This window comes from Equus quagga, chromosome 21, assembly GCF_021613505.1.
Source record: "Equus quagga isolate Etosha38 chromosome 21, UCLA_HA_Equagga_1.0, whole genome shotgun sequence".
Lineage (NCBI taxonomy): Eukaryota > Metazoa > Chordata > Mammalia > Perissodactyla > Equidae > Equus > Equus quagga.
The window spans coordinates 25483080-25495861 of record NC_060287.1 but is presented as its reverse complement, the minus strand read 5'-3'; positions in this window follow the sequence as shown (position 1 = coordinate 25495861).

The window sequence follows — 12782 nt, the reverse complement described above, 5'->3', positions numbered from 1 at the left end:
ACCTGCCCTGGGGCACTACTTAGACTGGTTGGTTTTCCCAGGACTATAAAACTTTTTATTATTTTTCTGCATATATTATGCCATGGAACCGTGTGGCCTTCTGGGAATTCTCTTACTTGTAAAATGGCCCAACGTTTTTGTTGGCTGAAGTGCTGCGTGAGAATTGCTCATCACCCATGCAGAGCAACTGGAGACCTCTTTCAGGGTTCATTGGTTAACCTGCACGAGGGGGCAGTTAATGAACCAATGAAGGAGATGTCAACATTAAGTTAAAATATGTGAAGAAAGATTCCTAGGAGCATCAGATGAACTGGATGCAGTAGGGGAATTGAGAGTCAGAATTCAGGGAAAGAACCAAGTGCTTTGTTCTTTTCCAAGGCATGTAGAACTCATTATTGTTGATGGAAATGAAATCTGCAGGGCTGAGTGCCTTGAATAAGTCAGAGGTTGGAAACCCTTTGGATCAACTTTATAGGCTAAAGAGTTTCTCTAAAGAGAAGCTTGCTTGACCTACTGTGAGAACATTCATTACTTTCATAAATAATCAATATATATATTTCTACATATAGTTTCATCACATTTTTAAAAATCCAGCTTCTTAATGACATGGAGATTATGGATGGATTAAAACCAAATGCTTAAAATTTGCTCACAGAGAATATGGACTTGGTTTTAGAAGAAAGTGATCTTTGAGCTGATAGATAAGTCAGGGTACTAGGTGTCTCTTCTTGGTAGGTCCTACTGAATTCTTAAGATTCTCAATGATTATAATTGAGTCAGTCAGAGTTGCCAAAAGAATGACAGGCAATATAATGCAGCAATTATAAATCAGACCTTGGAATCGGGAGATCAGGTGCCAAGTCCTTTTTAATTCCATTCTTATTTGACATAGTAGAATTTAGTAGTATATAGTATAAGAAAATAGTTTGCTATTCTACTAAATAGAATTTATTTATTCTACTAAATAGAATTTAGTATATATAGTTAACAAAATAATTGTGCAGAGTTTTATTCAGCCCTTTTGGCTGTAAAGTCTAGAGACTCACCTATTCCAATAATTAAAAAAATTTTACTGTAGCAGTATATGTATATTCTTTAGGAAGATAGTCTCTCAGAAACCCAAGAGCAGGGTTCACAGTAGAACGATCTCTATGGAAAATGGAAGAGGGAAATGATTTGGAATCCAAGGCAAGTCTGGGATCTTAAGAAGTAGGAGTCTATCAATTTCACTCTAGGTGCCCAACTTTAATATGAAGACACTATGCATCCAGTGTCTTCTCTATGGCTACCAAACGACCTGCTTTTTCTGTATTTCACTCTTCAAATTCCTGGAACAGGTACGCATTTATTGGCCAGGTCACATCTTAGCCCAATGAACAGTCTATGGGTTGGCTGGCCATGGGGTAGGTCTTTGCCCCTAACCCAAACGTGGGTGGTCATTAAGGGAGATATTCCTTCAGCAGCGAGAATGAGTGGATAGCTTACTTTTGCTAGGGTTGTAGGTATGAGTAGCACAATGATTGATATGTCTGATGGTCCTTGGGAGTTTGTTATGGTTGCGTTTGACCTACATACCATCTTATTTTCTGATGACGTTTCTCCACAATCAGTGGGACACAGGTGGAAAGAAGACAAAGACTTCTTTATCTGAGAGCACGTCTTCTGAATGTCCATTCTAGGAAACTTAAATACCTTTTCTAGGTAAGAGTCAACTTTTTAACCTATTCACCTTACAAATGTAAAACATAGAGAAGTTCCTACAGGTAAGTGACAGAGCAGAACCAATCTTAGGCAAAAGGGTCAAGAAAGCAATGAGGTTTTGTTGTCAGGGTCATTCTTTCTTCTCCAACCCGGAGACATTTTCATTTTAGTAAATTAAAGGCAGCTGTAGTTTGGTAGGAAGAGGATATGACTTAGAGTCAGGAGATACCTTTAAATCACACCTTTGCCTCATATTCTGTAGCCTTGGGTAAATAAATGAGCTTCTCTGAGGCTTAATTTCCTCATTTTAAAATGTAACTATCATACAAGTTTGTTTTAAATACTGTCTGAAAGAGACGGGCATATGGTGGATGACGATGATGATGATGATTTTTTGGTGAGGAAGATTGGCCCTGAGCTAGCATCTGTGCCCATCTCCCTCTGTTTTGTATGTGGGAGGCTACCACAGCAATGGCTTGATGAGCGGTGTGTAGGTCCACACCTGGGATCCAAACGTGTGAACCCCGGGCTGCCAAAGTGGAGCGCACGAACTTAACTGCTGCACCACCAGACTGGCCCCTGGTGGATGATTATTTAATAAATACTTAAAAAAAATAAGAGGTAGAGGGGCCAGCCTGGTGGTGCAGCAGTGAAGTTCAGACGTTCTGCTTCTGCAGCCCAGGGTTTGCCAGTTCGGATCCCAGGTGCACACCTATGTACCACTTGGCAAGCCAAGCTGTGGCAGGCATCCCACATATAAAGTAGAGGAAGATGAGCACAGATGTTAGCTCAGGGCCAGTCTTCCTCAGCAAAAAGAGGAGGATTGGCAGCAGATGTTAGCTCCGGGCTAATCTTCCTCAAAACAAACAAACAAACAACAACAAAATAAAAAGTAGAAGGAGCACCTAAGCACTCTCATCTCATTTCCCAGACATGGCAACTGGGGTGCAGAGGCGTCATTTCACTTGTTTAAGTTCAGCCAACTACTTAACTGCAGTCAAAACTAGCAACCAGGTCTCCTGACTTCCCAGCTAACGGTCTTGCAAGCTCCTTTTAGATATTTCTACAATTCTCACAACTTGCTCTTTAGGTTGTGTGTATGTGTGTAAAGTTATAGCTTCCGTTTCTTTCAATGAACAAAACATATTTTTATCATTAGACTAAAAATTCCTGAAGTTCTTTTTTAAAAAAAGAAAATATCTGGTTCTTATTTACTGTGAAGAGTGAATAGAAATTAAACAGCCTAAATTACTAACTGTCCTAGAGGAACATGTTTTTTAATAGTAACTCAAGGCCTACAGGAGTGAAATTTCTTAACTAGGCATCGCTGAGCCTGCCTGGCCTCCTGCAGTCACTTTGGCCACATGATTACCTGCTGTGGCTCTAAGGGCAAGAGCAAAGCCAAGCCTTCCAGTTGGCAGTCAGATACTCCAGACTGAACAACCATGAAACCCAAGATGATCTGGGCTCACCTGGCTGAACACCACAATCCAGAAGTGAGCTCCATGCCACGCATTCCTCTGCCTCGTGAGCAAAACATGGCATGGCGCAGTGGAAACTTCATGTAATCCATTATATTTTCAATTACCAAAGATTTGACGTTTAAGAAATGTTTAAGTACTAGATTCCAGATCTTCCTAGCAGAACACAATTGGCTTGTCTGCATAATTGGTATTTTCTTTGCCCAGGAGTGCAAGATTTTTGAAGCCTGTCTTCCTTCTTCCACTTATTATAATTCCCTCACAAACACCTATTGTCTATTTTGTGCAAAGCACCATGGGAGATACAAAATGGCATCTGATGCTCTCTTTCCTAACGGAGCCCATTTTCATTCTGAGATGAGACTGAAGGCTCCAGGAGGTCTGGGGTCTTGTCTGTCTTATTTACTGTTGGGGTTCAGTGCCTAGAACAGTATCTGGCACAGAATAGGCACCCAGAAAATATTTGTGGAATTCATGAATGAATATACCCGTGTCAAACATTAATCATACCTAACATTTATGCCCACTAGTTTTCTAAGCACAGTTACTGCCTCATTTTATCCTCACAATTTTATGAGGTAGGAACTATTAACATACCCATTTTGAAGACTGGGAAACTGAGACTTAGAGAGATTAAGTAGCTATCCCAGAATTGCCCAGGGATGATCTATGGATTTACCAAAGTAGTCTGGCTCTGAAGTCTGTGCTCTTAGCCACTATGCTCTGTTGCTTCTGCCTGTCATGCTACCTTCTTCCTTGGAACAAAAGACATCCCTTCTATGATTTTAGAACTAAAATCGAAGGGCGTTTATAATGGAATCACATTTGTGGCATAAAGAGCAAGCAAGCTGGAAAGTTTTGTAGAGTCAAACAGATGTGGGACCACAACCGCCCTGAGGGCTAGGAAAGATTTAACAGGTGAGAAGTAGAGTTCATCTCCCTTTGACTTCTGGGAGAAGATGACCTTGAAAATCCTGTTTATAAAATGATCACGTTAGAATCTCATGCAACATTATAATATTATTTTTCATCTTTCATCTGGTTTTATCATCTTAAACAGTTCTTGTGGGCGAGAATCCAGTCTTCTTCATATTTCTGCTCCTCCTCAGCACTAGCACGGTGCCCTCCCATTGATATGAAAGGAATTGAATTGTCACTAGGATGGTGCACTTGATGGGCTGGGGAGGGTTGACTACACCAAAACATCCTTGCCAAATTTGAATTCTGATAAGCTTGCCTCTTTCATGCTTTTCTCCAATTCCTCCCTTCTGTTTAAGAAGGCCTAAAGAAAAAAAACAAAATCAAACCACAACTACTCATAGGAAATCATTTTTGACATCTTCAGAGTTTTCTCTAGGATCTTGCCCAAGGCTGACTGTTGTTCTTTTCTACCTACATTCTTCCTCCACTTGAGGGATTTCAAAAAATGTACTTAATGAGTTGGACTTGTTTTAATTTTCTCTAACATTTATTTTCTCTTGAGGTTAAGAACATTTTGCAAATTCGCAAATACCAAAAGTATTTTGCGCACAATGAAATAGGCTTAAAAAAATCAGATCAGATTCAGAATATCTCCCCAAGGAAAAGAAGTGCACGAAATAGTCAAATGATGAATTGAAAACAAAGCAAAAGAACTAAAATATCACCCTGAACTAGTTCCTAAGGTATGCTTTTTTTTCTATTAGGAAACACTGACTAGTCTGCACTGTTGGCTTTTTGAAGTGAAACTTTGATGGGAAAATTAATAACTGAGTTCACTGTGTATTTCACACTAACATTAACATTCTTTTTCTTGTCAAACCTCTTGCTATGAGCTCAGGCATTTATCCTTTGTCCATTTTCCAGCATGTTCAGGTGTTCATCTTTCTTGTTCCCAACAAATATCCCATTAAATTTTCAAGTCAAGCTTCATGAAAGAAAGAACTGGTTACCATATCTTTGTAGAGGTTGATAATAAGAGCAAATTTTCTTTTGTTTGTGTGTAATAAGTAATATAAACTCCTGGTTTGAATTTCACTCCATTAAGTAGGGTCTCCGTAGCCTGAGGATCTGATATTGATAAACAAGTCAGTTTTAGAAATGCTTCATATCTGAAGAAGAGTGGGAAACTATGTGTGACCTAATTGATAAATTGATAAAATGATTGAAATTGCTAAATTGACAAAATGGCCAAAGTTGATGAATTGATAAATAGGCATTTCTTGAGCACTGACTACATGAAGTTGCTTGAAGCCAACTTCAAACTGAGAGTTGCTGTCCGTTGAGCAGAGGTGGGGATGTGGGGGCTTGGAGCACAGACCTCGTTAGTGATGTGCTTCCTGACTCCCCGCCAGCAAATTACGACGAATGAACTCTTCCCAGCCTGTTGTTCTTTCTAACTTAATCTAACTAGGCAAGAATTTGACTTTCACACCCAAATCAGCCAGTCTTTGTAACTGACTCTAATGCGTTCTGCTCCACAGCAGTACCACCATATAATGTTACTCCTGGCTTAGTTGGGAGTTAACACAAACTTTTCTTTCTCTGGATCTCATCTTGCTGAGAAACGCTCCCCATGCCTGCAAGACCTGATTGTATCTATTGGTGTAAGACAAACTAAAAAATGTCGATAGGCTTATCACGATTCCTTTATGTCAGGGACTCAGAGGACTATAAAGAAACATGAATAATAGTAGTAGAAGCAGTAGTAACAGGAGTGAGAACGGTAAAAGCTGTAATGTTTACTGAATGCCTTCTACCCGGTGAGGAAGATTGGCCCTGAGCTAACAGGAGCTAACATCTGTTGTCAATCTTCCTCTTTTTGCTTGAGGAAGATTGTCCCTGAGCTAACATCCATGCCAATCTTCCTCTATTTTGTGTGTGGCATGCTGCCACATCATGGCTTGATGAGCAGTGTGTAGGTCCCTACCCAGGATTCAAACCTGTGAACCCTGGGCCACAGAAGTGGAGCATGCAAACTAAACCACTATACCACTGGGTGGCCCCGAAAAATGGTTTAACGTTTAAGGGCTTGGGTTGGATGAGAATCCACCTCCTCTTGGCTCTGTGATCTTAACTTCTTTAAACTGTCATTTCCTCATCTGTGAAAGGGGCATTCTACTAGTAGCCTCCTCATAGGGTAGTTCTGGGGATTAAATAAAATATTTATTGTTAAAATCCTGCACATTGTAAGTACTCAGTAAGTGCTGCCTACTTTCAATATTATTATTATTATTATAGTTATTATCATTGGCATACTGAGTCAGTGACAGAAAATTATAAACCTCATGTTTTAATTCAGCCATAACTGGAAATTATAACTTAACCTTGCAGCTACAGGTATCAATGAGCAGTTTAATGAAGAATTATTTGTCATAAAACTTGAATTATATCTATCTCTATTTAGTTTCTTTTTATAGTAAAACTGAGGTTTTCTTCAAGTCTGTTTGCTAAGAATGGAAAGAGCTTTCCCTCAATAGAAAGAAGTTTTGTTTAATAGTTTTAAAGATCATTGATTTTTAACTTGGAGACCTTCTGACTTTAAATGTAGTCGTGGAACGTATCCGGTGTGCTCATCATCGTTGTTTGCTATGTGAAGTTGCATTGGCTTATTATATGTTGCTTAGAGTAAATTATATCTATTAGAATATGTTTGTTGTAGGAATTACATTTACCCACCAAGCCTTATAATGTACACACCAGGACTATAATCCTTAGCTTGCTACCTATAATTTCTGACTCGAATTTGTGACTTCACTAGAATATCAGTAACCATTATCTCTACAGGCATATTTGTAGTAAACTTAATTATTCTTTTCTTTTTGAATTGGCCCTGAGCTAACATCTGTTGCCAATCTTTTTTTTTTTCTTCTTTTCCCCAAAGCCCCCCAGTACATAGTTGTATATTCTAGTTGTAGGTCCTTCTAGTTGGGCTACGTGGGACGCCGCCTCAGCATGGCTTGCTGAGTGGTGCTAGGTCCGCGCCCAGGATCTGAACTGGCGAAACCCTGAGCTGCTGAAGTGGAGCATGCAAACTTAACCACTCGGATGGGACCGGCCCCAAACAATTATTCTAACAGATTTAATTGGTAAAGCAAAGGCAAGACTTTATCACTAGAAATAAAGCATTCTATAAATAACGTTATGTCTTTATAAGATGTCTTCCAAGGTAGACAAATCTGTAAATTTCTTCATGTCATCAAAATTTATATTATCATTGTGGAGTGGGAGTTCATTATTCCTGTTTTGCTAAAGAGTCCAAGGGCATCAGTGGCTTCATTAAGGCCAGTAGCTGCTCTCTGGTGTGACCAAGACTGTAGCCTGAATCATCTATTACAAATTCTCTTTCCAGTCTATAACGCTGCTATAAAAAATTGAAATACATGGCACCAAAAATACTAGTAAATTCTAACTCAGATGTGAACCCTTTAAATAGTCTCTGGATATGAGAGCTACTCAGGAACTAATAAAGATTATTTGCCCTATTGGATGGAATGCTAAGAAGTTATTTTGGTTGGATTGTGAAAATTTATTAAAGTCTCTATGTGAATAGCAATAAAAGTGTACTACCTATTAAAAGTTACCTATTTGCTTATTTTGCCCACCATTTTCAGAAAAGAGCTTTGGCATTTCAACAAAATTAATGACCAACTTATTTTGGGTCACCAATGCCTTGTAGTTGATTATTATTCCCTAGAAATTTCCCTGAGCCAAGTATTATATCCAAAATAATTCTTTAACAAAAAAGTAATCATTGAGAATAGGTATAATAACTCCATAAAGTCATATGACATAGCTGAAGCTGTCAGTGTTCAACAAATGAAGAGGATAAATGAATGGTTTATATGTAAAATAGTAAATGGATGTCAATAAGTAGCACACTCACATTCCATCTGCCATAAATATCACCTTTGGTGGTTGGGGGTAATGTCACTTATTGAAATAATTAAGTGAATATGGGGAAATCCAGAAACTAAAATATTCAGCAACCAGTCAATGTGTTAATGTCTGTTCTGTGTATGACATTTCCGTAGACTCTGTGGGAGATACAGATGTGTAAGGCATAGTTGCCATTTCCAAAGACTCCATAATTTGATTTGTAAAGCAACATTTGGTATAGAAATAACAGACCTTTAGAGCGTGAATCAAATAGAGAAAGTTTTACAACTGCAAGAGACCATAGAGATCACTGAACCTAATCTGCATGGTTAAAAAAATAATTTAGTGAGACCTTAAAATGAGTTGGCTCCTTATAGTTGTAACTGATGTGACAAGCTCACTCCTTTCATGTTTTTTGTTTTCTCCCTTCATACTGAGTGCTGTGGTCTCAGTTGACCGTATGAATTGAGTTATAAATTCCATTCATAATTCACTGAGTTATGAATAAGAATTGAACTTTCAATTCATATGGTGAAATCCTGAGCCCCAAGGTGAAAGTATCAGGAGGTGGGTCCTTTGGGAGTTGATTAGGTCATGAGGGTGGAGTCCTCATGAATGAGATGAGTGTCTTTATTAAAGAAATCTCACAGAACTCCCTTGCCTTCTTTAGTCATTCACCGAAGGTGTCCTTTACTATGGAAGGCTTTTGGTTTTAGCTCTCTCTCCAACTTTGCAAGAAGCGGGGGGTGGATAAAGTTCAAGCTTCAGAGGGCTAGCCCTTTTGTTGCCATAGCCTATAACCCTGCATCCAGCCAAAGGGAGGATGCTGCTCCATGGGATGGTTTAAACTGTTTCTGGGGAGAGAGCAACAAATGTTCAGGAATGCCAAGGATTAAGAGCCGTTTCAGTGATCCTGCTATTCTTACTCTGAAAAGCCAGGGAACGACATGACTCTCCCTCTTTGGAAGTCTCTTAACCTGAAGCTCATGGACTTTCAGAGATCTGGCAATGCTTTGAATATGTATGAGGACATTTTCCTTCTGGAGAGTATCTAGGTTTGCTCAGTTCCTCACCGATGTCTGTTATCCCCCAGAAGTTAAGAACCACTTATTTCCCTAAAGCCTGGTAATTCTATATTAAGTAGAAGCTCAGTGTACCTTGTTTCAAAAGATAAAGTTCGAACAGTTCATTTATGAATTCATTAAAAAGAAACAAATTTTGAAGAAAAGGATGCATAGCAGTAGGGCTTTTGGGAAGACGGTTATCTGAATTTGGTTCCTTTTCTCTCTGCAGGGAGAGCCTGTGGGGGTTAAGAGCCTGAGGTTTCCACACTCAGGCCCAGAGGGCTGGAAGAAGCTGCTTCTTCTAGCACCCAGGAGAGTCCAGCCACTCAGAATTCTCCACACCACGATCAGGGTGCCAATGAGCTGTTAAGGATAAATAACATCAAATCTAAGGGTCTCATAATGAGAGAAAAAAAATATCAGGGAGAAAAACGAAACTGTAGGTCCAGTGGAAGAGAATTGTTGGAAGAGCAGAATAATGATTGAATTTAAAAAAAAAAAAGAACTGCATTTAAGTGCAGCATGTGATAGGCTTCTTTGAATTTGATGACATGATTTGTGAATTAAACAACTCAGTAGATGAACTGAAGATGGGATGGTTGTTGTTGATGCCTGAGTTGATTACCTGGATGATCAGCTGCAGGGACTGTCTCAAAGCACAAATGGACACCCTAATTGAAAATGCAGGCAACTAAGACGTATGATTTGAGGATCCCTACCCTGGAATTAATTGGTGTCACTAAAGAGAAAAAATGACCAAATGGAGAAGAAGCATAATAAAACAAATACTAGAAAAACATTCGTCTGAAGTAAATAAAGTCCTGGGACTGTAGATTGTAAAAGCTGCCCAAATTATAGGCTTTACTGATGAGAAACTGATGAGAAAAGGCACGTACCTAGGCAGATACTGATAAAGTCCTGGAACTTTAATGATGAATAGAATATTATAAGCTTCTAGGAGGGAAGAACAAGCAACCAATCGAAACAAATATCACTGAAACATTGGATAATGGCATCCTTTTTAATTTTTCAACTGAATTTACTGAAAGCTGACAGATACTGGAATAGCATCAATCAAAGAGTTGCAACTCAAAGTATTCTCAAATGACATATTGACCTGTCAGAGTGAAAGAAAGATACGTGAGCATAAATAAGAATTCAGAGAGTATATCAACCATGCACCCTTTTTAAAAAAATGTCCTTACAGAAATACTCTAACTGAACAATAAATGGACCACAAAAGAAATCTTAAGATGGAGAAAATATAGAGGCAAGGTAAAAGCGGTGAGCAGCAATAAATGTCCCTGTCCTCTCTCCCTCCCTCCCTCTTTCCTTCCTTCATTTCTTCCTTCCTTCTTGTCTCCATCTATACATTTATCTGAATAAAAATATAATGCCTCAAAATGTGATCCATAAGTATTACACAAGATCTTTGAAACAGGAAGACTATGCTTTAAGGAAATGTCTTTTCTTTGTTTTTAAAACAATTTACTGAATATACATATTTCATTTATACAACTTGATGATTTTGGAGATACACATCTGTGAAGCTATCACCATAATCAATACTGTAAATATATCCATTACCTCTAAAATTTTCCTCCTGTCCCCCTTATTTTCATTTTTTATTTTTGTGGTAAGAACACTTAATATAAGATTTAGCGTTTTAGCAAATTTTCAAGTATACAGTGACAATACTGCCCGGTATTGTTAACTATAGGTACTATAGTGTACAGCAGATCTCTAGGACATATTCATTTTGATTACTCAAACTTTGTGCTCTTTGACCAGCACTTCTTCTTTGCCCCTCTCTGCAGCCCCCAGTAGCCACTCTTCCGTTCTCTGCTTCTGCGAGTTTGACTGTTTTAGATTCCTCATCTAAGTGGGGCCATGTAGTAGTTGTTCTTCTGTGTCTGGCTTATTTCACTTAGTGTAATGTCCTCTAGGTTCATCCACAGTGCCACATATGACAGGATTTCCTCCCTTTTTAAGGCTAAATAACACTCCATTGTATGTATATACCACATTTTCTTTATCCACTCATCTGTCAATGGACATATAGATTGCTTCCCTGTCTTGGCTATTGTGAATAATGCTTCAGTGAACATGGAAACACAGATACCTCTTTGAGATCTTGTTTTCAACTCCTTTGGATACACCCAGACATGAGATTGCTGCATCATATGGTAATTCTACTTTTTTTTTTGGAGTACCTTCATACTATTTTCCATACTGGCTGCATCAGTTTACATTCCCACCAACAGCATATAACGATTCCCTTTTCTTCCATATTCTCACCAACTCCTATTATCTTTTTTTTGATAATAGACATCCTAACAGGTGTGATGGGCTAACTCATTGTGGTTTTGATTTGCATTTCCCTGCTGATTAGTGATGTTGAGTACATTTTCATATACCTGCTGACCATTTGGATGTCTTCTTTAGAAAAACATCTATTCAAGTCCTTTGCCCATTTTTTAATTGGATTATTTGAAGGGTATTTTTACTATTGGGGGGTTTGAGTTCCTTATATATTTTGGATACTAACACTTTAACAGAAATATGGTTTGCAAATATTTCCTTCCATTCGGCAGGTTGCCTTTTTACTTTGTGGATTGTTTCCTTTGCTGTGCAGAAGTTTTTTAGTTTGAAGTTTCTAATGTGTACTACACTAACTTAGAAAAACCTGAGTTGGCTATTGTGAGGAGTAATGGGAAGCAGAAGCACTCCAGGGTTTTCTCTGAGGGCGGGTGTTGAAGGAGGCGAGGAGAGAGGGGAATGAAGATACCATGGGCCTTACCTTACTGGAGTTGAGGAAGCAGGAGAGGTGAAGTAGAGCATCTGCTGGGGAAAAAGACTAGTTAGAGACATGGGTGACGGGACAGACTGGGGCTCAAGTGAAATGCAGCTCTGTGCTCTTTACAAGAAACCAAACCTCATTAGGCAGCGTTAACAGCTGAAATTAAAGATTGAACAGCGATACGACACAAATTAAAATAAAAAGAAAGAAGGAGTGTGTGTTGGAACTTTGTAGCTGTTTTATGGTCCAGTTACAAAAAGATAAGAACAAGGATAGAAGGTCTTAATAGTGGGATTACAGGCTGAGTTGGGTCAGCCTGACCTGTGAAAGAAGAGTCTGTCATTGTTTGAAAGTCAAAACCAACCACAATATCTGATGCAACCTGGATCGTGTTTCTACGATCATCTGACCACTCAAGAGCACTGTCCCTAGACCATATACAGTTTTGTGACGCAAATGCATGCTAGTTAAACAGTATAAAGACATATGGAGGGTAGGTCATAGACTACCTTTCCCAACAGGAGGGCTTTCATTGGCGGTTCTTTATAAGACTCAGAACAATTATTTTCTGACATGAGTGCAATTTGTCTTATGCAACAAATGGCGATATTAATAGTAGACAAGGTCAAATTCCAAGTGAAATGCACTGAAGTACATTATATCATAATAAAAGGAACTGTGTGTGAAGAGTACATTACATTTATAAATCTGCACCAAACAAGATAGCAGCTAACTATGCAAAGCAAAATATTTTAGGAATGGAGGCAAAATTTGAAAAAATTAAAATTATTGTGCGAGACAAAATATTTCTATCCCAGAAGTGGACAAGCTTAGTTAAAAACAAAAAAAGGACACACAGGAAAGAATGATACAATGAAT